Below are 24,979 nucleotides of genomic sequence, written 5' to 3' on the forward strand. Positions count from 1 at the left end.
CAGGAGGGCCAGTGGGCTTAAATTAAAGGCAAAGAAAAGTGAGCAAGATGTGAGAACAGATTCTCAATGGCAAGACAGCCCCGAAGGGCCACATCTATTTATAGAGGAGGGTTAGTATTAGCTCATGGGACATTTACAATTCAGATGACGAGATGCTCTTTTTGAGGGCTGATTTAGTATCTTCAGGCCAGTGCCCACTCCAGGGGAGGTGCAGTGCCCGGCCAGCTGAGCTAGTGGAAGCACTGGCTAGACGCATCTCAGATCTGCACCAGAGTGGCCTTTGGCTGCAGCTGTCAGCTTTCCCCATGGTCAGCTGTAGGTAGCCCTGGCCCAATTAGAAGGACCGTGCAGGGGTCGGACAGACACACACATCTTTTCATTCCCGCATAGGTGGCTGCCCAGAGGTCACTCGTGGTGATCAAGGGGAGGAAGTGTTGGCAGTGAGACCAGTCCCTGATGACCAAACAGCTATAATCATCCATCCAAATGCCACGGTGAGGACACGGAGCTGAGCTGTCCTGATATAATGGGTTTCCTTATGAATGCATGGGTCTGACTGGTGGATAGAAACAGCTTGTGGCCACGGCCATTGCTGGAAAGTGAGAAAGGTCCTAAGAAGGTGGGGAAGGGTGGAATGTGGGGGTACTGTTCCACTATAACCCATTTCCTGAAATAGTAATAGCAATACCTTATGGCAATCTGCCTTTTTCCCCTAAGTGGGTCTCCATAATGGAAAACCCAATTAAACATTCAAAGTGATGGTTTAATGCAGATATCAAGGACTTCAGGATCACGTTATTTCAATGTAAGCATTCAGGTACCATGCAGCATATTAATTTTGGTCAATTAATTTATGCCATATCTTCAAATCACTTCATACGTTTCAGAATTGTTTTAAGTTTGAGATTTCAGAAGGCACGGTGATGAGAAAGACTTTCCTATCTAGAAGTTATTTATTTACTAGACTGCAGCCAGTAATACCCTAACAATCAAACAAATATTCCAGAAAGCTCTGGGAAACAATGGTAAGTGACAGGAAATTAGAGGAATTCATGTAGCTGCTTACTTTGAGACAATCCTAGCTTCATCTTTTGTCATGTGATGCCATACTGTTGTGAAAAGTAATTTTTAGCACTGTGTTTTAGAAAAAGCTCTATTACAAGTCATATATTTTTATAACAAGGCATAAAGGCAAAAACTATGTCCGTGTAATTTACAAGAAAAAATTCTATTTCGATTGTGGGAAGCAGGATTTTAAGTTTAGACCTATATGATATGAAGAGAACGGAGGGAGTTTTAGCACTAATGTCATAACTCAGTTCAAGTAATTCTCCCTTATGTGGAATTGTGGCAGTAATAACTTGCAGAGTTCACACTTAGCTCCTTCTATGGGGAAACGACAATTTGACATTTGTCTTAATTATCTTCATGCTTTATTAGAACACCCATTAGTGTCTTCACCTGTGTGAGATTGTGTTTTGTGTGTGTTTCTGTGCATATTTCAGATTTAGGTGACTTCATTTCCCAAATGGTCACAGATGGTGCAGCGATTTCTACCATTATCTTTGTATAAAATGAGCACTTGAGGCCAACTAAGAGAAAGGTATTTTTCTCATACCCCCCTCTTTCTGTTTTTGTCAGAAACAAGTTATTCTTTTTCCTGGTCCTTTATCCATCCAGATCTCCAGCTGACAGTAATGCTGATTTTCTGGTGAGGTCAGGAAGGGAGTCCATCATTTTGCTGGTGGGGACCTTTGTGATGTGGCATTACTATAACAAAAGATGTTCTTGATGCTTCACCTAAAGGAAGGTGAAATGAGAACCCTCTGTTGATATCATTGCACAGGTGACCCTGAGCATTAGGTGAAGAACTGACTGTTCCAGCTTTTGTAGGTTGGCATTGATTGAAAAGATCCAATGACAAAAGAAGGAAGTCTCCTTAATTTAAGTGTTTCCATTTGAATATCTTGAAGATAGGGTGTATACTTTGAGCCCTATTTTTAAAATATGCCCTTTTAAAAAATAACTGGTATTTGAATAATAAGTTTAATCAATAATCTGTGTTTGTGTGCCTTTTACCACGACTTTCTTTAGCATTTTCATAATTGGAAGGAAAATGAAATATCAATAGTAGTGGAATATGGGTAAGAAAATAAGTGTCATTATAAAAGACCTGATAAAGTCAGGTCCGTGTCATCTAACTGGGTAACAATATTTCAGCCAAATATCTTTGGTGTAAGAGAAAGGGAATAGAGAAATTGTGCAGTGAGTATGGTGCTTGCTTTGTGCTCGGCTGACCAGGGTTTCCTGGACCTCAAATGATCTCCTAAGCTCTGACCAGAGTCATCCCTGAACACAGAGTCAGAAGTAAGTTATGAGAATATCTGGGTCTGGCCCCAGAGACAAAATAATCACAAAAAGTGAGTAAAGTATTGGCCACTAGCCCTTGCAGGTCCCCTTAGAATTGGCTAATTGGCATGCGAATAAATGCTGAGTGCCTGGACAAGTTCATGCTGTTTCCTTTCTGTTCTGAGTTCTTTCTCACTGACACACTGAAATTGAACATTGAGATAGCCAAGAAGGAACTTGTCTAAGAAAACATTGGAAATCCCTGAGATTGAAAAATGACATGTTCCTTAAATGGTTTACATTGAACTCTGTCAAACTTGGAAGCTTACTATAAATAAAAGGTCAGTTTTTTGAGGGAAAGAAACAATTAGTTGCTTTTCTGTTCTAATTTGTTTCTTGTAAATGTAAAAGCATTTTAGGAAGAGTCATAGGCTCTCAGATAAGTATCACTTCAAAATATTATTCATGCTTCTTTATTGAACTTAATCTCGAATATCTACACTGACTTCCCATAATATCCTGAATGTTTAAAGCAAGCATTTTTCTTGTTTTACCATATATTTCAATATTGTTGTGAAACTTATTTTCGGGAAGACCATTGTCATCTAGCAACTGATTTATTCACTGAATAAGATGCTTGAAGATATGCCCAGCAGAATGTTTTGTGAATATAGACCCATAACCCAAGCATTGTGAGTGATGGCGTCAAGGATGGTGGATTCTAAGCAATCTACTCTATCATCCTTCTTACCTTGGGAAATACTATTTATAGTAAATCATTGAAAGCATCTTATTATTACCAGTGATATAATATTACATAATTCACAGGTGTTAAGGCAATCTGTTCAGTGAGCATGAAACTTAATATTTATACACAAAATTAGGATGACCAATAAATCTCACTGGCATAAAGAATTTTTAAAAGCACTTGATTATCTCTATGTAATGTGGATATATATTGCTTAATCTATGAAAATAGGAAGGACCAAAAATAAATAATTTGTTCCCAGAAATGGTTTGTAAAAATCTTACATGGGTACTTGGAATCTAATGAGTCATATTTTTTTTCTTCTTCTGGGAAAATTTTTTCCAACACTAAGGAAGATAATAATTACCTGACTGATCTTAGAAGTTTTATTTTAACAATATTTATTTATTTGATTTGAGGCCCATATCCAGTGATGCTCAGGGCTTACTCCTGACTCTGTGCTTAGGAATCACTCCTTGCAGGGCTTGGGATGCCAGGAATCAAACCCAGAAAGGCTTTGTGCAAGTCATCTACCCTACCTGCTATACTATTTCTCCAGTCCTTAAAAATTTTTATTTATTGGAGTGATAGCACAGCAGTAGGGCGTTTGCCTTACAAGTGGCCAACATGGCCAACCCGAGTTTGATTTCTCCGCCCCTCTCAGAGAGCCCAGCAAGCTACCGAGAGTATCTCGCCCGCACGGCAGAGCCTGGCAAGCTCCCCGTGACGTATTCAATATGCCAAACACAGTAACAAGAAGTCTCACGATGGAGACTTTACAGGGCCTGCTCGAGCAAATTGACGAACAACGGGAGGACCATGACCGTGACTTATTTATTTTAGAATTTTTTTAATGAAACACGGTGAGATAGAATTACAGACTTGGAGCTGGAGCAATAACAAGTGGTTAGGGCATTTTGCCTTGCACACGGCCAACCTGGGTTCGATTCCCAGCATCCCATATGGTCCCCTGAGCACCGCCAGGGGTAATTCCTGAATGGAGAGCCACGAGTAACCCCTTTGCATCGCCAGGTGTGACCCAAAAAGAAAAATAAATTACAGACTTACACACTTTTGTAATTACATTTTAGTCATACAATGGTCCAATACCCATCCCACCATCAGTGCCCGTTCTCCACCACCAATGTCCCCAGTATCCCTCCTGCCATCCCCACCCCATCTCCCCCCTGCCTCTGTGGCAGGTAAATTCCCTTGTACTCTCTCTCTCTCTCTCTCTCTCTCTCTCTCCCTTTTGGGTGTTATGTTTGCAATTCAGGTAATACATGGCCATCTTCTTTGATCTATAGCCTACTTTCAGCACACATCTCCCATCCAGAGCGAGGCCTCCAAGAATCCTTTATTTGTTGATCCCTTCTCTATCTCAGCTGCCTTTTCCCCCAGCATGTGAGGCCGGCTTTCAAGACGTGGAGGAATCCCCATGGCCCTTATCTCTACTATCCTTGGGTGTTAGTCTTCCATTGTGTTACTTTATATTCCACACATGAGTGCAATCCTTCTATGTCTGTCCCTCTTGTTCTAACTCATTTCACTCAACGTGATATTCTTCATGTAGATTAACTTATATGAAAATTTCATGACTTCATCTTTTCTAATAGCTGTATAGTTATTCCATTGTGCAGATGTACCAGAGTTTCTTTAACCAATCATCTCTTCTTGGGCATTCAGGTTTTTTTCATATTCTGGCTATTGTAAATCGTGCTGCAATAAACATACAAATGCAGATGTCATTTCTACTATATTTTTTGCATCTCCTGGATATTTTCCCAGAAGTGGTATTGCTGGGTCAAATGAGAGCTCAATTTCTAATTTTTTGAGAAGCTTTCATAATTTTTTTTCCAAAAGGGCTGACCCAGTTGGCATTTCCACCAGCAGTGAAGGAGAGTCCCTTTCTCCCAACATCCACGCCAACACCAGTTGCCTTTGTTCTTTTAGATGTGTGCCAGTTTCTGTGGTGTGAGATGATATTTCATTGTTGTTTTGATCTGCATCTCTCTGATGAGTAATGACAGAGAGCATTTTTTCATGTGCCTTTTGGTCTTTCAGATTTCTTATTTGAGAAAATTTTCGTTCATCTCATTGCTCCATTTTCTGATGGGTTTGGGTGTTTTCTTCTTGTAGAGTTCAACCAGGGCCTTGTATATCCTTGACATTAGCCCATTATCAGATGAATTTGCTCGAGCGGGCCCAGTAAAGTCTCCATTGGAGACTTTGTTGTTACTGTGTCTGGCATATTGAATACTCTCGGTAGCTTGCCGGGCTCTCCGAGAGGGGCAGAGAAATCGAACTCGGGTCGGCCATGTTGGCTGCGTGTAAGGCGAACGCCCTACCCGCTGTGCTATCGCTCCAGCCCATCAATATTCAGATGAATATTGGGTGAATATCCTTTCCCATTCTATAGACTGTCTTTGTATTCTGGTCACTGTTTCTTTAGAGGTCCAGAGGCTTCTTAGTTTAAGATAGTCCCATTTGTTTATCTCTGTTTCCATTTGAGTAGTCAGTGATGTTTCATCTTTGAACATACCTTTAGCTTCAATGTTGTGGAGGGTTTTGCTGAACTTTTTTTCAATGTACCGTATGGATTCTGGTCTGATGTTGAGGTCTTTAATCCATTTTGATAGGACTTTTTTTCATGGTGTTAGGTAGAGGTCTGAGCGCATCTTTTTACATGTAGCTGTCAAGTTTTGCCAGCACCATTTTCAACAATATTTTTTGATGTATGTTAATGCAGGAAGAACAGTGGAATCAAAGAGATGTGCCCAGAGCCGGAGGTTCTTTGTCCTCTTAGCTATTTATTCAACACTCTTGAAGGTGTTCCACGCCACTCTTTTCCTCCTGCACAACTCAGGTGCCAGGCCATTCGTCATGTTGACTTCTCAACGTAGGTACACATAACTGTTGCATTTGGAGATGTTCATTCCATTGAGAGATAATGGAACATCAGGAACGAGTCCGTTTCTCATAAACATTGTCTTAATGAGATTCAGCTGTAGTCCAGCCTTTCCACACTCATAGTCAAAGTTGGCCAGCATTTGTGCCACTTGGCTAATGTTTGATGTTATTAGAACAATGTCAGCAGCGAAGCAGAGGTGGTGTAGTTGCTGACCGCCTATCTTCACTCTCATTCCTTCCCATTCCAGCCGTCGTATGATGTTCTGGAGAGTGACAATGAAGAGTTTTGGTGAAATGGTATCACCCTGGTGAACCCCTCTCTTGACATGGATGATCACTTCCTTGTAGAGTGGTGAGATCCTGGTAGTGAATCCATAATACAGCTCATGGAGGATCCTGATGTATTGAGTTTGAACAGCCTGTTTGGCTAAGGCTTCTATGACAGCTTCTGTCTCAACAGAATCAAAGGCCTTCTTGAAATCAATGAACATTAGACAGAGCAGCATCTTGAACTCCCAAGAAACTTCAATGAGCTTGATTATCATGTGGATATGGTTGATCATACTGAATCCTTTTTGGAACCTGGCTTGCTCGCCTGGTTGTCCTTTATCTAGTGTTCTGCCAGTCCTATTCAGGATGACTCGAGTGAACAGTTTGTAGACGACAGACAACAGGCAGATTGGGTGATAGTTGCCAATGTCGTGGATATCTCCCTTCTTGTACAGTAGTACAGTCCTGCTGGTTTTTCACTGGGACAGAAACTTGCATTCAGAAAGGAAGTGTGTGAAGAGCCGAGCCAGTGTATTGATGAGTACTGACGGCAGGTTCTTCAGATGTTTGGGTCTAACCTTGTCTGGGCTGGGTGCTGTTTACTTCTTTACTGATGAAATGGCATGTCGGATTTCGGAAGGGAGAACGTTGAGAACAACATATCCATCATGCGGAATTTGGTATGTGAGCAGGTGGACGTGGCTATCAAAGAGATCCAAGTAGAAGTCATGGATAATCTTTTCCATTGCCCTTCTGGAAGATGTGATAGAACCATCAGGATGTCGGAGGGCAGTCATCTTGGTCTTGTAGTTGGCGAAGGACAGGAGGGTATTGTGAATGCCTTTCCTGGCTTCTCCCACATCTGTCAGCACTGCTGCTCTTCTCTCTTTGAGGTCTTCCTTGATCGTTTCTCTGCACTACTTTGTGAGCTCAACGTTCGCTTGCTATTGCCTGAGGCTTGCTCCAAGTCATGTTGGCAAATGAGCTCGAGAGTTTTCGAAGACTGGCATCTTTTGGTGGCTATCTTCTCGGCGTTCTTCACAATCATGGTGGTGCTGAACCAGTTGATCGTATTCTTTGTCAATGTTGTCAATGATTGCACCTTCCCATGTTGCTGCAACAGTGCCAAAAAGCTCCCAGTTGGTGGTCATTCTGGGAGTGAAGCCCTGCAAAACAAGGTAAGCGGAACTCTACGACTTGGACTCCAGTCTAAATCTACACTGATATTTTATTTAATTTTAAGGATTCTTATGGGAATATCAAATAGAGACAAACCATTTTCCATTAAAAGTTTGTTAATGTAGTAATTGATTATATTAATTATGTATTAATTATTAATTAGATGGCTGTTAACAGGTGAGAAATTGATTATTTTTATCTTCAGTAAGATTGCCATTTTTATGTCTGCCTGTTATTAAAATAAAGATATAATGAAGCATTTTTGAGAACAGTGATTATTTTGTTATAGTTTGGTAGAAAGAAATAAAATTCACTCCTTAAACCAAAAGCATTACATTATGATGACTATTAAGACCAAAACAAATTTCTTCCCTTGAACTAAATATTCTTCTCTTATAATTAAAAATCATAAGTTTCAAAATTGCATCCTCATTGATGTCATGCCTTTTCTAATAATAGTGATACAAATTTATGAGTCAATATTATGAATCATTACAAAATCTGTCTAACACATGTGCAGTGAATACCCAAACAGCTCCCTATGAAGAGTTCTCTATTGAATCATTTAAAAAAATATATCTTTTGGGTTTAATTTGAAATTTGATGTGCAGCAGGAAATAAATGTCACTGAATGATTTGGCAGAGTTGGATGAGGTACAGACCAGGTTCTTTGAATGGGGGTTCTCTGCACCCTGCAGAGCTCTGAGTAAACAAGGGACCCACCACTCAGCCAGACGGTGCTTCTGTTCCTGCTCCTCCAGAGGAGAGACTTGGAAACAAGCCCGCCTCCCTCTGCGCAGGAAACGCCAGAGGTTGAGGACACCTTCCTGCTGCTTCCCTCCATGTTCACACAGTTCTCACTGAGCCACCCTGTGTGTTTTCAGGAACAAGGGCTGATCAAAGGTGTCATTCTCAGAGAAAACCCATTTCTTATTGCCCTTCCTTTATATCTGGAATCTGCATGCCTCGTCCATTTCGGCAATGAATAGTCAGGATTTTCAGCTTCTCATAGATGAAGGGAGAGCCACCAGTGAAGGTGGTCTCAAGAAGGAGAATGTGAGCTGCTGGTACTTTAAGAAACTGTGTGACTGGGTTGTCAGAGAAACAGAACAGTGGGCGAACTTCTTGTGTTGCACGCAGCCACCCTGAGTTCAATAGCTGGCACTATGTAGGGTCCCCAGAACCCAGCCAAAAGTGATCTGTTTCCTCTTCGTCCCCAAAGCTGTGCTGGTCTTCTTCCCCACTCAGGTCAGTTTATCCACTGGTACTCGAACCCGGGACTTGGCTTTCTCCTTGCAAGCACCCCAGGCGTCCTCTGAGAGCCTGGGACAAAAGCAGCCCTGAGCCTCTGCCTCTTCCTCTTAGTCCCCAAAGCTGTGTTGGTCTTCTTCCCCACCCAGCCTTTACCCGCCCCCCACACCAGGTTCCTGTGGGGGCGGGGCCTCTTCAGAAGTGGGCATGGCTTTGGTAGAAGTGGGTGTGCCCTAATTTTAGGTGGGCCAACGCTCTCGTGGCTGCAGGTAGTTTACTCATACCAAGAAATCTAGTCCCTATACCTACACACCAACATGAAGAAAGAACGCAAATCCCCACCATGTGGGGAAGATGATGAAGAGTCCAGAATCCTCCATAGGTGCTACTCACCTAAAGGACCTCTCTGACAAAGAATTCAGATATGAAGTCATGAAGATGTTCAATGAACTCAATGAAACAGTCAGACAGATATCCAGTAAATTGAAGGAGGATATGAAAGAAACAATGGATCGGACAATCGAGAAAATCCAGGAAGAAATGAGAGCAAAAATTGGAAAGCTACGCCCAGAAATGTCACAAATTAAAGGTTCTGTAGATGAAATAAAAAAATAAAACTCAGTCTGTGCCCTCAACAGTAGAATGACCACAGCTGAAGACAGAATCAGTGAGCTGGAAGATCAGCTGCACCAAGCCAACAGGCAACAACAAACAATGGAAAAGGACCTCAAAATAGCTCTAGAACAAATCAGAGTCCTAGGAGATGATTCCAAGAGGAACAACATTAGAATCATTGGAGTACCAGAGCCTCAGGTAAACAATCCAAATCAAAAAGCCACGGTTGGGGCTGAAGTGATAGCACAGAGGGTAGGGTGTTTGCCTTTCATGCGGCCAACCTGGGTTCAATTCCCAGCATCACATATGGTCCCCTGAGCACTGCCAGGAGTAATTCCTCAGTGCAGAACCAGGAGTTACCCCTGAGCATTGCTGGGTGTGACCCAAAAAGAAAAAAAAAGCCACGGTTAAACATATCATTGCTGAAAAATTCCCAGAGCTCGACAATGCAGCCATTCAGGTTCAAGGAGCCTGAAAGGTGCCAGCTAAAAGAGACCCTAACCAAAGCACTCCAAGACATATCATAGTTAGAATGATAAATGCTGCCAATAGAGACACAATACTGAAATCAGCAAGGTCAAAGAAGGAAATCACATACAAAGGAGCACCCCTTGGATTCACAGCAGAGGAGACCCTCCAAGCCTGAAGGCAATGGTGGGATATAGTGAAAAAACTCACTGAAATGAATGCTTCACCAAAAATACTCTATCCAGCTAAACTCTCACTCAAAATTGAAGGAACGGTGCACTATTTTCTAGATAAACAGCAGCTCAGGAACCTTATAGACTCAAAACCAAACCTAAAAGAAGGGACTACTATAAGACAAGACAAACTCTACAAGCACAACAGACCCCTACATAAAGATGACACAAAACCCCATAACAATAATCTCTCTCAATGTCAACGGTCTAAATTTACCAATTAAGAGACACGGAGTGGCAAAATGGATTCAGAGACAGAACCCAACATTCTGCTGCCTACAAGAATCTCATCTCAACAGTCAGAGCAAACACAGACTCAAAGTGAAAATATGGAAAACAATCCTGCAAGTAAACAGCTCCCTCAAAAAAGCTGGGGTGGCCATACTAGTATTCGACAACATTAATTTCAGGTTGAAAAAGATTAGAAGGGACAGCAATGGCTGTGCTTCATCAGGGAATACGTACAACAGGAAGAAATCATACTCTTAAATGTATACGCATATACTGAGGGAAGAGCTAAATATTTAAAATAACTGCTAACAGATCTTAAGGAGGACATTGCTAGCAACACAATAGTAGCTGGAGACTTCAACATCTCCTTATCACCTCTGGATAGATCAACAAGAACAAAACTCAGCAAAGAAACATTGGCTTTGAAAGTAGAAATAGAAGATAAAGGACTTATAGACCTATACAGGGCTTTACACCCCAAAAAGAAAGAATACACATTCTTCCCCAGTGCGCACAGAACATTTTCAAAATAGACCATGTCCTAGGCCACAAAACATACCTCAAAAGAATTAGGAAGATAGAAATAGTATCAATAATCTTTTCAGACCACAATGCACTGAGAATAGAAGTGAATCACACACAGACACGGAGAACCATATCAAACACCTGGAAATTGAACAACTCAATGCTGAACAATGAGTGGGTCAGGAAGGAAGTCAAGGACAAAATCAAAAGATACCTGGAAACAAATGAGAATTAAGACATGAGCTACTAGAACTTATGGGATGCAGCTAAAGCCAGAGTAAGGGGAAAATTTATAGCTCTGCAAGCATTTTTTTCAGGACAGAAGAAATGATCCACATAAACAACTTGATTTCACAGCTCAAGGTGTTAGAAAAGTATCCACAGAAGGAGCCCAAATCAGTCAGAAGAAAAGAGTTCATAAAACTTAGAGCAGAAATCAACGACATGGAAACCAAAGAAAAAATCCGAAAGATCAATGAAACCAAGAGCTAGTTCTTCGAGAAAATAAATAAGATAGATAAACTACTAGCAACACTCACAAAGAAACAGAGAGAACCTTAATAAATCAAATCAGAAATAAGAATGGGGATATCATAACAGAAACCAAAGAAATTCTAAAGATCATCAGAGGCTACTTTGAAAGTCTGTATGTCACGAAACAAGAAACCTAGAAGAAATGGACAAATTCCTGGACTCCTATAATATCCCAAAGCTGAATCAAGAAGATCTAGAGTACCTGAATAGACCTATTAACATCAAGGAAATTGAAACTGTAATCAAAAGTCTTCCCGAAAACAAAAGCCCAGGTCCAGATGGATTCACTAGCTATTTTTTCCAAACATTTAAAGAGGACCTATTGCCAGTTTTTCTCAAGCTTTTCCAGGAAATTGAATAAAACAGAAACTCTCCCAAACAGTTTCTATGAAGCCCATATCTCTCTAATACCAAAAGGAAACAAAGACACCACAAGGAAAGAAAACTACAGACCGATATCCCTGATGAACATGAATGCGAAGATTCTCAACCAAATACTAGCAAATAGAATTCAACAACTCATCAATCAAAAAGATCATACACCATGACCAGGTGGGATTTATCCCAGGGATGAAAGGATGGTTTAACATTCGGAAATCAATCAACAGAACCCATCATATCAACAAAAGAAAAGATAAAAATCATATGATCATATCGACAGATGCAGAGAAAGCATTTGACAAGATCAAGCATCCGTTTATGAGGAAAATCCTCGCCAAACTGGGGATAGAGGGGACTTTTCTCAATATAGTTAAAGCCATCTACCACAAGCCTACAGCAAGCATCGTCCTCAATGGCGAAAAACTGAGAGCCTTCCCTCTAAGATCAGGGACGAGACAAGGATGCCCACTCTCTCCACTGCTGTTCAATATAGTATTGGAAGTACTTGCAATAGCGATTAGGCAAGAAAAGGATATTAGGGGCATCCAGGTAGGAAAGGAAGAAATCAAGCTCTCACTATTCGCAGATGATATGATACTATACTTAGAAAACCCTAAAACCTCTATCAAGAAACTTCTAGAAACAATAGGCTTGTATAGTAAAGCTGCAGGCTATAAAATCAATGCCCAAAAGTCCATGGCTTTTCTATATGCAAATAGTGAAAGAGAAGAAAAAGACATGAAGAAAACAATCCCATTCACAATTGTGCCCCAGAAAATCAAGTACCTAGGAATCACCTTAACTAAGGAAGTAAAGGACCTGTACAAAGAAAACTACAAAACTCTACTTCAGGAAATAAAAGAGGATACAAGGAAATGGAAAAATATCTCCTGTTCATGGATCGGGAGAATTAACATTGTCAAAATGGCAATACTTCCCAAAGCACTGTATAAATTAAACGCAATCCCTATTAGGATATCCATGACATTCTTTAAAGAATTGGAACAAACACTCCTGAAATTCATATGGAACAATAAGCCCCCACGAATAGCTAAAGCAATTCTAGGGAAAAAGAAAATGGGAGGAATCAACCTCCCTAACTTCAAACTCTACTACAAGGCAGTAATAATTAAAACAGCATGGTACTGGAACAAAGGTAGAGCTGTAGACCAATGGAACAGGGTTGAATATACTGACGCCCCCCCCCCAAGTATATGAGCATCTAATCTTCGATAAGGGGGCAAGAAAAGTGAAGTGGAGCAGGGAAACCTCTTTAACAAATTATGCTGGCAAAACTGGAAGGCTATATGCAAAAAATGGGCTCAGATCTCTGCCTAACTCCATGTACAAAAGTAAGATCTAAGTGGATTAAAGACCTCAACATCAGACTGGAATCTATAAGATACATTGAGGAAAATGTTGGCAAAACCCTTCATGACATAGAAGCTAATAGTGTCTTCAAAGATGTCACACCGCTGGCCGAGCAAGTGAAAACAGAGATAGATAAATGGGACTATCTTAAACTAAGAAGCTTCTGCACCTCCAAAGGAACAGTGACTAAAATACAAAGACAGTCCACAGAATGGAAAAGGATATTCACCGAATACACATCTGATATAAGGGGTTGATATAAAGTATATACAAAGTATTGGTTGAACTCCACAAGAAGAATACAGCTAACCCCATCAAAAATGGGGCGATGAAATGAACAGAAGTTTCTCAAAGAAGAAATCTTAATGGCTAAAAGGCACATGAGAAAATGCTCTACATTATTAATTATCAGGGAGATGCCGATCAAAACACCAATGAGATATTATTTCACACCACAGAGACTGGCCCACATCCAAAAGAACAAAAGCATCCTGTGTTGGCACAGATGTGGCAAGAAAGAGACCCTCCTTCACTGCTGGCGGAAATGCCGATTGTTTCAGCCCTTTTGAAAAACAGTATGGACGATTCTCAAAAACCTAGAAATTGAGCTCCCATTTGACCCAGCAATACCACTTCTAGGAATATACACCGGAGAGGCCAAAAAGTATAGTCGAAGTGACATCTGCACTTGTTTGTTCATTGCAGCACTCTTTACAATAGCCAGAATCTGGAAAAAACCTGAGTGCCCGAGAACAGATGACTGGTTAAAGAAACTTTGGTACATCTATGCAATGAAGTACTGTGTAGCAATAAAAAGGTTGAAGTCATGAAATTTATATACAAGTGGTACTACATGGAAAGTTTCATGCTAAGTGAAATGAGTCAGAAAGAAAGGAACAGACATAGAAAGATTGCACTCATCTGGGGAACATAAAGTAACAAAATTGGATACTAACACCCAAGAATAGCCAAGATAAATACCAGGAGGTTTACTCCATGGCTTGGAGGCCACCCGCACATTCTAGGGGTAAAGGCAGCTCAGATAGAGAAGGGAACACCAAATAAAGGGTGTTGGGAAGATCCTTCCAGGTTGGGAGATGCAAGCTAAAAGTAGACTATAGACCAAACATGATTGCAACTCAATTTCTCTTTTGCAAACCACAGCACCCAAAAGGAGAGAGAGAACAAAAGGGAGTGCCCTGCCACAGAGGCAGGGTGGGATGGAGGTGTGGGGGTGGGAGGGATACTGGGATTAGTGGTGGTGGAGAATGGGCACTGGTGGAGGGATGGGTACTCGATCACTGTATAACTGAAACCCAAGCACAAAAATTTGTAAGTCTACAACTGTACCTCATGGTGTTTCACTAATAAAAATTAAAAAAAGAATAGTGATCCCTGAGCACTGAGCCAGGATTAAGCCCTGAGCGCTGTTGGGTGTGACTCAGAAAACAAAAATAAAAAAATGAAAATATTTATCAATAAAAAATGCCAATGGGCCAGAGACTTAAGAGTTAAGGGACTTTCCTTCAGTCTGTTTGACATTGGCTATAGTGACCCCTGAGCACAGAACCAGTCGTAGTTCCAAGCACTGTCAAGTTTGACATCCCCTGTAATATACCCCCCAAAACTAAACAGTCTATTATAGTTCATAAGTATAGAAAATTGTATACAAACTTTTTGAATCAGGGCCAGGATGCTAGTGCAGTGGGTAATGTGGCTGCCTTGTGCATGGCCCATCTGGGCTTAGTATTTACTTGAACCTCATGGGATACTCTGAGCCCCATCAGGAATGATCCCTGAGAGCAGAGCAAGGAATCTGTTCTGAGCACCACTGGGTGTGGCCCCAAAGAAGAGCAAGTCTCAGAATCATAATTATTTTGAAGACAGCTACGATTCTGAGCATCATCCATTGAGATCCAAGCTCTGACCCTCAGAGTCAGGCTCAGTTTTGACAATAAACTTGTCTGTCTGTAATTGTTTCTTTATTTTCAAAATGGGTATTGCCTAGATCCCACTGAGACAAAACAAGGGGACTGGAGAGATAGTACAGCAGGTTAAGGCGTTTGCTTGCATGTGGCCAACCCGATTCAATCCCTGGCATCTCCCAAGCACTGCCAGGAATAACTCCTGAGTGCAGAGCCAGGAGTATCCCATGAACATTGCTGGGTGTGACCAAAAAAGTAAACAAAACAACAACAACAACAAAACAATGAGACAAAACAAGAGCGCACTATACAGAACCCATCAGGAGAACACACTAAGCGAGTGCGCAACATACGCTGGGACTTAGCTATCGGAGCAGTGATTATTATTATTATTATTAATTATTATTATTATTATTATTACTATTATTTTACTGGATGGAAAGAGGCTACCCAGATAATACTCAGCCACTGCAGGATGACACGAAAACATCTCAGATCCTCTTAGCAAAAGCAGGAGGAGCTCCTTTCCCCAATATTTGAAGAATTTTAGGGCTATATTCCCATTCATTCCCATATAGTCAATGGACTCTGTATTCTTACTGCTGCAAAATCCTCTTCACTGTGTGAGTTCTTAATTGAAGCCAAAATAACTGTAACAGGAAAATGAAGAAACTTATCACAATCAAGACTAATGCATTTTGAGTACCAATTATGTATCACTTATTGTTCTAAATACATTATCCATAATTTGTTTAATTCTCACAATGACTGCACAATATAGGAGCTGTAATTATTTCCATTTTTGTAAGTAAGACCCTAATGAAATTACTTGCAATGACAATTGAGAAGCTGAAAGACATTTGAATAGCTGTTGAATCTGCCTGTTCGATTCTAAGGCCATGTCACACACTACAAAGAAATATGTAATTGAAAGTAGTTTGAGCTTTATGACAAGGTAACTGTTTTGGGTCTTAATATCATCCATATTTTCAGATGGTGGATAGTGACTATTATTGCATCTGCTAACACAGAAACTCAGAACTTTGAGCAATTTACCCAGATCCACATAGTTGGTTTCAAATAGGTGATGTAAATTCACAGTCTGATTTTTAATTTTATTGATGCTTTACAAAGTAAAGCTAATAATATCAATATTATCTTTAGATATTGAAAGTTAAAACGAGCTAGATAAAATGTCCTTAAATATATATAAAGATATAGATATAATTTTTTGCCATGTGACAACAGTGACAACAGCCAAATCACTAAATGTTTTTGAACCAAGTACTGAGGCATACATTTTTATTTTATAAAAAGTTTCTAGGCACAAAAGCATGCCTGGAATTTGATTTTAGTGGCTGCAGTACCTATTTTGTTTCTCTTAGGCATCCAGGGACCAGTGTCTGCTACTGAAGGTAAGTTTCCCACAATGTAACTAATTCACAGGCAGAGTTTTGTGATTTAAAGTCTCCTTTATTATTTTTTAATTTTGCTTTAGTTCTCTTATTACTATTTTTAGGGCACACTTATGCTTTGTTGTAGAGATATTACAGAAATTAAACACAATAGCACCAATATACTTTTTATGTATATGGGGTATCAAGGATCAAACCCAGAGTCTCAAAAATGCAAGGGAAGTAGATATCAGCAAATATATTTAACACTTCTGAATTAGAAGCTTAAAAGTGTATAAGATGATGCATTTTGCTGTGCAAATTTTACTAAAATTAAACAAATATTGAATTAAAATTAAGGATCATAAATTTATGCTTCTTATATGTTGAATCATAAACAAGAGTTTTGTCTAGATACCATCTTGATTATTTTTCCATCTCGGCACTTGCAATATCCATTATGATTGTGAATATCAGTCCACAATAGTTAATAATGAGAGATGATAGATCATTATAAGTGAGCAAATATTTTAATTCGTATAGGTTATTAAGCAGCTTTGGATCATTTATCTGAATTCACATTGCCTGCACAGCATAGCATTCCCTAAGTGGAAGCTAATCAGAAAATTTGTTTTCATTACTGGGTCGAATTTGAAAGAGGATTGGAGTATGGAAGCAGTCAAGAGAGAATTCCTAAACCGTAAATAACTATCCTGGGCAAGACAAACCTATACAAGTCATACAACCAAAGTATAATTGCTTAAGTTCTAGAACAAAGGGGATTTCTTAAAGAAAGAAGTAAGGCTAGCATTCATTTTCTCAGATTTTCCAACAACTATTAACTTCCGTTCTCATTCAAAGATATTATTACTGTATAAACTAGAATATTGTGAATGAATTTTCATATTATAGCCCTGTCACTTAGTAATAAAAAGTAAATATATAAATAACATTTACAAATAACACTAAAGGAAAAAATTAAAGAGTCATTGAAAGCTACATTGTTCTGAGAGTTGAATTAAAACTCAAGATGATATATATATATTAATATTGTGTTTCTAATTGAAATATTGCTACTATTGGAAATGTGAATGCTTTTGAAATTATAAAAAGTTACATGGATAAAAATAATTAAAAAACATATCAAATAAAACTTAATTTTTATGACTAACCTTAAATTTCTTTTGCATTATAAGATTTAATGATGCTATTAATTTTTCCCAAGTCAATTGACATAGCAGAGTATATAATGATATTTCTGTAAGCTGAATATAATTTACTCCTAGAAAAAATGTCCAAAGGGCATTCTATGGGTTTTTCATCTAAAAATGATAAAATATTGAGCATATAAAGAAGTGTTACATCAGTGTTTATATAAAGTTTCAAAGGCATGTGATTCTGGAGCGGAATGTGTGTATCATTGTCACTAGTCATTATTTATACAAACAATGTCAATTCAGGTTCTGAGTGATAGTAGTGAGTGGGCTATTAGCCTTGCACACACCAATCTGGGTTCAATTCTTGGCACCCCATGTGGTCCCCAAACCCTACCAGTAATGATCCCTTGGTGCAGAAACAGGAGAAAGCCCTGATCACCATGAGGTGTAGCCAAAAAAACAAATCCAAAATTAAAAATGTCAGTTCAAAATCCAGCAACTAATTAATACGTAGACAAAGCTAATGAACACCAAAAAATACTTCTATTGGTCTTAAAATAATTTGCTGATTTCTCAAGTTGACATATTGATATTCTAACATGAATTTTACTTACTTTATTTTTTTTTAACTCTCGCTTGTGGTTTGGCCGTACCAGACGTGTTCAGGTCTTATCTTGTCTCTGTGTTTGGGGACAATTCTGCTGTGTCAGGGGGCCACAGGTAATGCAGGCCTTGACTACTAATAGTCAAATGCAACACAAGCACCTGAACTATCTCTCTGGCCTTTCCATTATGCTTTCAATTGACATATTTAGGGGGTTTTAGGGAGTCACTGTCTAATAGCACTGTCCTCCCGTTGTTCATCGATTTGCTTCAGGCAGGCACCAGTAGTGTCTCCATTGTGAGACTTGTTGTTACTGTTTTTGGCATATCGAATATGCCATGGGAAGCTTACCAGGTTCTGCCCTGCCGGCGGGATATTCTAGTAGCTTGCCGGGCTCTCCGAGAGGGACAGAGGAGTCGAACCCGGGTCGGCCGTGTGTAAGGCAAACTCTATATCTGCTGTGCTATAGCTCCAGCCCCACTGTCTAATATATGCTAAAAAGTAAAAAAGGAAGAGAAGCACAATTTATTCCCTTCAAGAGAGTATTAAATATACCAACAATTTTATGTCTTAAGTAGCAGCCAGTATTAAAGCAATATGAAAATTATAAACCAACTAATATATGACTTACTATTTTTATCTTAATATATAATGACAAAATCTTGGTGTGAAAAGTAAAATGGACTATGGTTTAATAAAATGAAGAAAACATAAAGGATACACTTAAATTATTCATTAAAGGCAGACCTAAACATATGGTCAGTGTTTAGGAGAAAATTAGGAGAAACATCAGTTATGATAAATACAAATATCTCAAAAAAAGATAACTTTTACTTGATTCTTTCTCCCTATTTTTTGCCATATGTTAACATGCAGAAAATATCTAGATTAAAAAAATGGCCACGTTAACACTTCAAGAGGGAGTAAGAGTTTTGAGACTACACATTTCAGTCAATACATGGAAAGGAAGTATTTATAATAAGGAGGAAAGTATATTATAGAAACTTACAGAATAAAATTTCTATAAAGAAAACAAGAGTGAATGCTGTGTGATGTTTTCTGAAAAATATTACTTGGCCAAGTGGGAAGCATTACATAGGACTCAGTCTTCTTTTTGTTTCCTTTTCTATTTTTTGGCTTTGGGGTCACACCCAGTGTTGCTTAAGGCTTACTCCTGGTTCTGAGCTCACAACCTGGTTCTGAGGTTCACAACCTTAGTTGGCTGTGGGCAAGGCAAGCACCCTACCCACTGTACTAACACTCAGCACTCTACTTTTTGGTAAAAGGGAACAATAGCTTTAGCAATAGCGATGCTTTTTCTCTAAGAATCAGTTGAGATACTCTAATATCTCATAGACAACAAAATAAGCAGGCAAACTATTTTTGTAAGCCAATGGTTTCATTAAATAATGAGAATTTGGGGATGGTGGAGTCACTAAGCTCATAAACACATTCACATTTTTAAGAGCATTATGTTTTGATTAGCCAAAATAATTAAATACACACACCATTGGCTTTTAATTTAAAAAAGACAGTCATGTTATATCATAGGCCCTTTGAATCATAACAGGAGTGGTAATTTTGTTTGCCATAATATTGTCAGAAATAAAATATTTGAAAAGAATCATTGTATATATTTCTACAAAGGGTGAAAGAATCATGAAATTGAATAATTTGATGAATATGTATTTGAGTCTAATCTTAAGATTTAAGGCTTTTGTAGTGAATCGAAATCTCCTTTAACATTCATATCGCTTTTTTAATTTGAAGAGAATCGCTACAGATGCATAATTATAATATAGTAAGTTAAGTAAAGGTAGAGTGTGAAGAAATCAGGCCGTGGAGGAAGCCTAATTGATGAGGTAATTTTTTAGCCCCTGCATAAAATCCGAAGTCTTGGGGAATACAATAGAAAGCACAAAGGCAAAACGTATCACCCCCTAAATCCTAGAATATTGAAAACCAGTGACAAATCAATGCAAAAAAGAGGAAGTGGAGGGGGAGTGGAGTATCCTAGTAACATCATGAAGAGTAGTTTTTTAACAAGGAAGTAAGCGAAAACCGTCAAGGTGTAGGATTCCACTGTCAAAATCAGAATTTGCGTGTTGGCAGCCGAGAGAGCATGAACTGAAACATTCTCTTTAGGACGCGTTTATAGATCAAGCATGAGACGTCCTCCCTGATGAAAGCGATGATCTATGTTCAGAAACATATGCAAGCATCGGGGTGTTACTGATGAAGTTTGCTACACATACACCACTTATATCAGTCAATCCGCAGACATTTCACAAAGCCTTACCAGGGCATGGAGAAGAAGAATGTAGTAAATTGGAGGTCAGCCTGTGTAACCTAGTTTTTAATTCTATAGAAAGTTGAATTTTCTATTCACATGCTATCGTTAAGATCTCTTAGGCCTTGCTTACACTGAACATCAGCGTCCTGATAGTAAAAAACAGGTAACCCAGCTGGTCTACACTTCTGACACATGTGTAAAGTTCATGCTATTAAATGCCTTGCTTTTCCCTTGCCATCGTGAGGTAATTTTATATTTACAAAAATAGGACACGGAGCTATTGTGTACAATTGTATTTGTTTCTCCTTTTATCATTTGACATGTATGTAGGCCAGCTTCTTTATCCACCCCCCCCCCCTTCCAGGGAATTCTATAGTTTATTTGTAGCATAATTAGATAATCTGTACACAGTATGCATTCTGCTCTGAAACGGCATGCCCTCCTGCTTTTGTTTCGACGTGTGCGTCTGGGGAAAAGCACTTCGTGTGTCCATTTTTAAGGGTTTTGACAAATGCACAGTCATGCGTCTCCCTCTCAGTCTCTCCCAAACCATTCTGTCATCCACAATTTTTCCTACCCGCTGCTGCTTTGTCAAGAGCCCCCAGGACGCCCCTTTTGACAGCCATTGATCTGTTTTATCCCTACTGTTTTGCTTATTCCAAAATGTCATATGAATGGAGTCATACAATATGTCGCCTTTGGGAGTTGGTTTCTTTCACTTAACAAAATGCATTTAAAATTTATTCACATTGTTGCATGAATCAATGGTTTATTCCTTTTTATTGCTGAATAGCATTCAATTATATAGATGTTATCCAGTTTGTTTACCCTTTTATCTGCGAAGGCTGTTTGGGTTTTCTTCAGTTTGTAGTGATTAAATATAAAAATGGTATAAACTTCTGAACAGACTTTGTGTAGTCCAAATTTGCAGTACAATGGGAACCCCCAAATTGGATTCTTTTTGTCATATTGTAAGTGTGCAATTTAATTTTGCTAGTGTTTTTTCATAGTCTTAGTTACTATTATAAAATTCACAAGGCATAAATACTGTATGCAGTGTAGTACATTTGAAAGTCCACACTCTTTTGTACGACCATCTAGAAATATCTTCTCTATTCACCGCCAGACTCCCTGCTCCGCACGTGTCGAGGCAGTTACAGTTCTGATTCTTCTCTCCATACCTCAGGTTAATTGATCTGCAATTGCAGAAGTGAATTACAACATGCATTCTATATTCTTTTGCATCTGCTTGTTTACTCAACACCAGGCCTTTGATGTTGATCAACTTTACGGTGTGATAAATCACTCACTTTGATGGTTGATTATTTTTAGCAAAATAGATTTATCCCAATCTCTTTATGCATTCATCTGCCTATAGATGTTTGAATTCATCTCTTCGCATGACTAGTTTATTTGTAGATTTGTGCTTAGGGATCACTGTTGGTGATAACATGGTGCCAGGGTTGACCTTTCACCCTCTACCATCTCATCAGCCCTTAATAGATTTTTTTAATGAATAACCATGGGGTACAGTTACAGACCTACAAACTTTTGTGCTTACATTTCAGTCATACAATGATTGAGCACCCATCCCTCCACCAGTGCCCATTCTCCATCATCAATGTTCCCATTATCCCTCCTACCCCCTCCCCCACACCGCTGCCTCTCTGTCAGGCACATTCCCTTTTACTCTCTCTCTCCCTTTGGCTGTTGTGGTTTGCAACACAGGTATTCACTGCCATCATGATCAGTCTATAGTCTACCTTCAGCACACCTCCCTTCCCTAGAGGGTCCTCTGGAGTTTCTTTATGGGCAGAGTGTCCCCCCCCCCCCCCCCCGCATTCCCACCCAGTGGATAGGTTCCATCCCACCCAGTGGATAGGTTCCATTTGTATCTTACCTAAGAAAATGTTACCTGGGTTTATGGACATATCCTGCTACAGTAAATTCTGTAAAAAATAAAATTTTGGGGGGTTTTCTATTGGAGAGCTATCTTAGTGACTTTGTATTCTTTTATCAACTTTATGCACTTTCCAGGGGGTGTTGATGTAGGATAACACTGTTTCGTCCTTCCTGCATAACCTCAGGTAGTTTAGGTATATTGGGCTGCTCCCATCACAGTACTCCCATTCTTCTGTGTTTATTTGTAGCTTCTTTCTTTGTGCTCTGCTGACTTGTAAATATTGTTTTTCTCTTCTCCCAAAGTCCTTTGCATAGTCTATTCAGAGCAATGTCCTTTTTGTATGGACACAAGAAGACATGCTTTTGTAATATGACTCTCAGTGATATTTCCCTCCTGGGCATCTGTTCTCTCACCTAAGCCTCAGCTGCCTCTACTTCTTAGTGCCCCCAAAGCAGGGTCCCAAGGAGGGATTGGATGGAACCAGGGCAAGCTGTAAGTCATGTGCTACCCTGGCATCGAGATGGGCCTGGACACATTGCTATAATGCTTAATTATAAGTTAAGAGCTCGGTCATGGACAAATGCTGTCATGATCCAAAAAGTAGTAACTAGATTTGGACCCTGCTGAGGTTAGGAATGATTAATCTGGCCTGAGCACTGTAGTCTGAGTCTGTGGCAAGATGTTCCCAGGAGAGCTGCCCTACAAGCCTCAATGTTATCTCTTACTGTGTCCATACAAAAATAGCTAGTATTGATATGTTGATAGTTATTGGACTGAGGAAAAGAGAAAATCACCTTAGGAGATATTTTGCCCTTGGGCTGTCAGGAAGGGTTTTGGAATGCCTTTGAGGCGGTGTTCCTTTTGAATTTAGTGGGCCCTCAGGTAGGGCTTTCTTATGTTGATTTGGCTACCTGGTTGGATGGAGAGTCAGCCCAGACTGCAAGGGAGTTGGAGAGGCAAGAAAGCTGGAGAGAGGAGAGAGCAGGGCCTCGAGATGGACCGTGGAGAGGCTAGCAAGGGAGACAGAGAGAGAAGAAGAAGAATACAGGAGCAGGCACGTGGAGAGAGAGAGCCCAGGCTGCAAGATGGAGCGCGGGAAATGAGCAGGAGAAACAGGAGGAGATGGGAAGGAAGAGCAGTGTGAGACCAGAATGGGAGGCTCAGAGAGACTGGGGCAGGCACATGGGGAGAATGGAATAAACGACATCTGATCAATCAACCGGCTTGGCCCTGGCTTCCTCCGCCATCTGCCCCAGGGCCCGGGCCTCCCAGAACCTGGGTGGCAAGGGGAAGAGCCATCAGGACCCCCTGTCCACCCTCAGAGTTTTTTTTTTCTAAAATTTTTATTAGTGAAACACCATGAGGTACAGTTGTAGACTTACAAATTTTTGTGCTTGGGTTTCAGTTATACAATGATCGAATACCCGTCCCTCCACCAGTGCCCATTCTCCACCAAACCTAAAACAAGGGCTTAAGGGGCTACTAAAAGATAAGACAAATCCTACAAGCACAACAGACGCTTACAGAAAGATGACACAAAACCCCATAACAATAATATCTCAATGTCAATGATCTAAATTCACCAATTAAGAGACACTGAGCCCTCAGAGTTTTTTACAGTTGTAGTTTATATCTTACAATGTCAACTACTAAATGATTTGCAAATACAGAGTTTTCTTTTTCTTTTATTCTTTATCCATTCTTCCTTTCACTGTTTCTTTGCAGAGGACTAGTTCTCTGAGTGCAGTGAGAGTAGTTTCATGTCTAGGAGTAAATGACTCGGTTTGTTCACATTGATGTTGACAAAGCTCTGTAGGCTCTGCCTTCCTGCTCGGGGACTTTCTCAAGATGCCGATTCAGCATTGGCAGTTGAGAGAGTTGGAGATGAGGTCAGTCTCCTTCTCTTATGGTTGTGACAAGTTGTGCTTCTCAAAGATTGTCCACTACTTGCGACCCAAATATTCCCATGACCTTATTCAAATGATTTTACATTTAATGTTTATGGAGTGTGTAATATGGATTCCTCCATTTATTTCTGATATAATAGATCTCTTAGTTTTCTTAATCATTTTAGACATCTAAGTTTTGTTATGAGTTTTGAGTCTGCTTTCTACTTTTTTGATGTTTGCTATTTCATATACTTTCATTTGCATAATTAAAACTTAATTTGCACATATGCCTCCCTCAGTATAGTCTTAGAGTGTTTCTGATGCATTTTTCTAGCTCCATAAGTTGGTAATGACTCATGTTTTAAAGACTTCTAAAAATAATATAAATATTTAAAGTCTGAATTTCCTTCTATATACAGATTTAGGTTTGCCCCTTAATGTTTTTTTTTAAAATAATCGCACCACAACATTCATTAACTTAAAAATAGATACTGTTTTTCTTTGTGAGTTTTTATTTGACCCTTAAATCTATTGAGATGTATAGTGTTTAATTTTCAAATATTTGAGGAAATAATGAAGTATCAGTCTTTTAATTTAGTTTTATCAAGATCATAGTACATATGCTGTATAATTTCAATTGGCTTTGTTTTATCACCTCCCATGTATTAGTACTTTGTACTGTACTATAAATATTAATTAGATTAATTTAATTGATTTTGCTCAAGTCTTCTCTATAACTCTATTGTTTT

The sequence above is a fragment of the Sorex fumeus genome, unplaced genomic scaffold, assembly GCF_029834395.1.
Source record: "Sorex fumeus unplaced genomic scaffold, SorFum_2.1 ptg000099l, whole genome shotgun sequence".
NCBI classification, from domain to species: Eukaryota; Metazoa; Chordata; class Mammalia; order Eulipotyphla; family Soricidae; genus Sorex; species Sorex fumeus.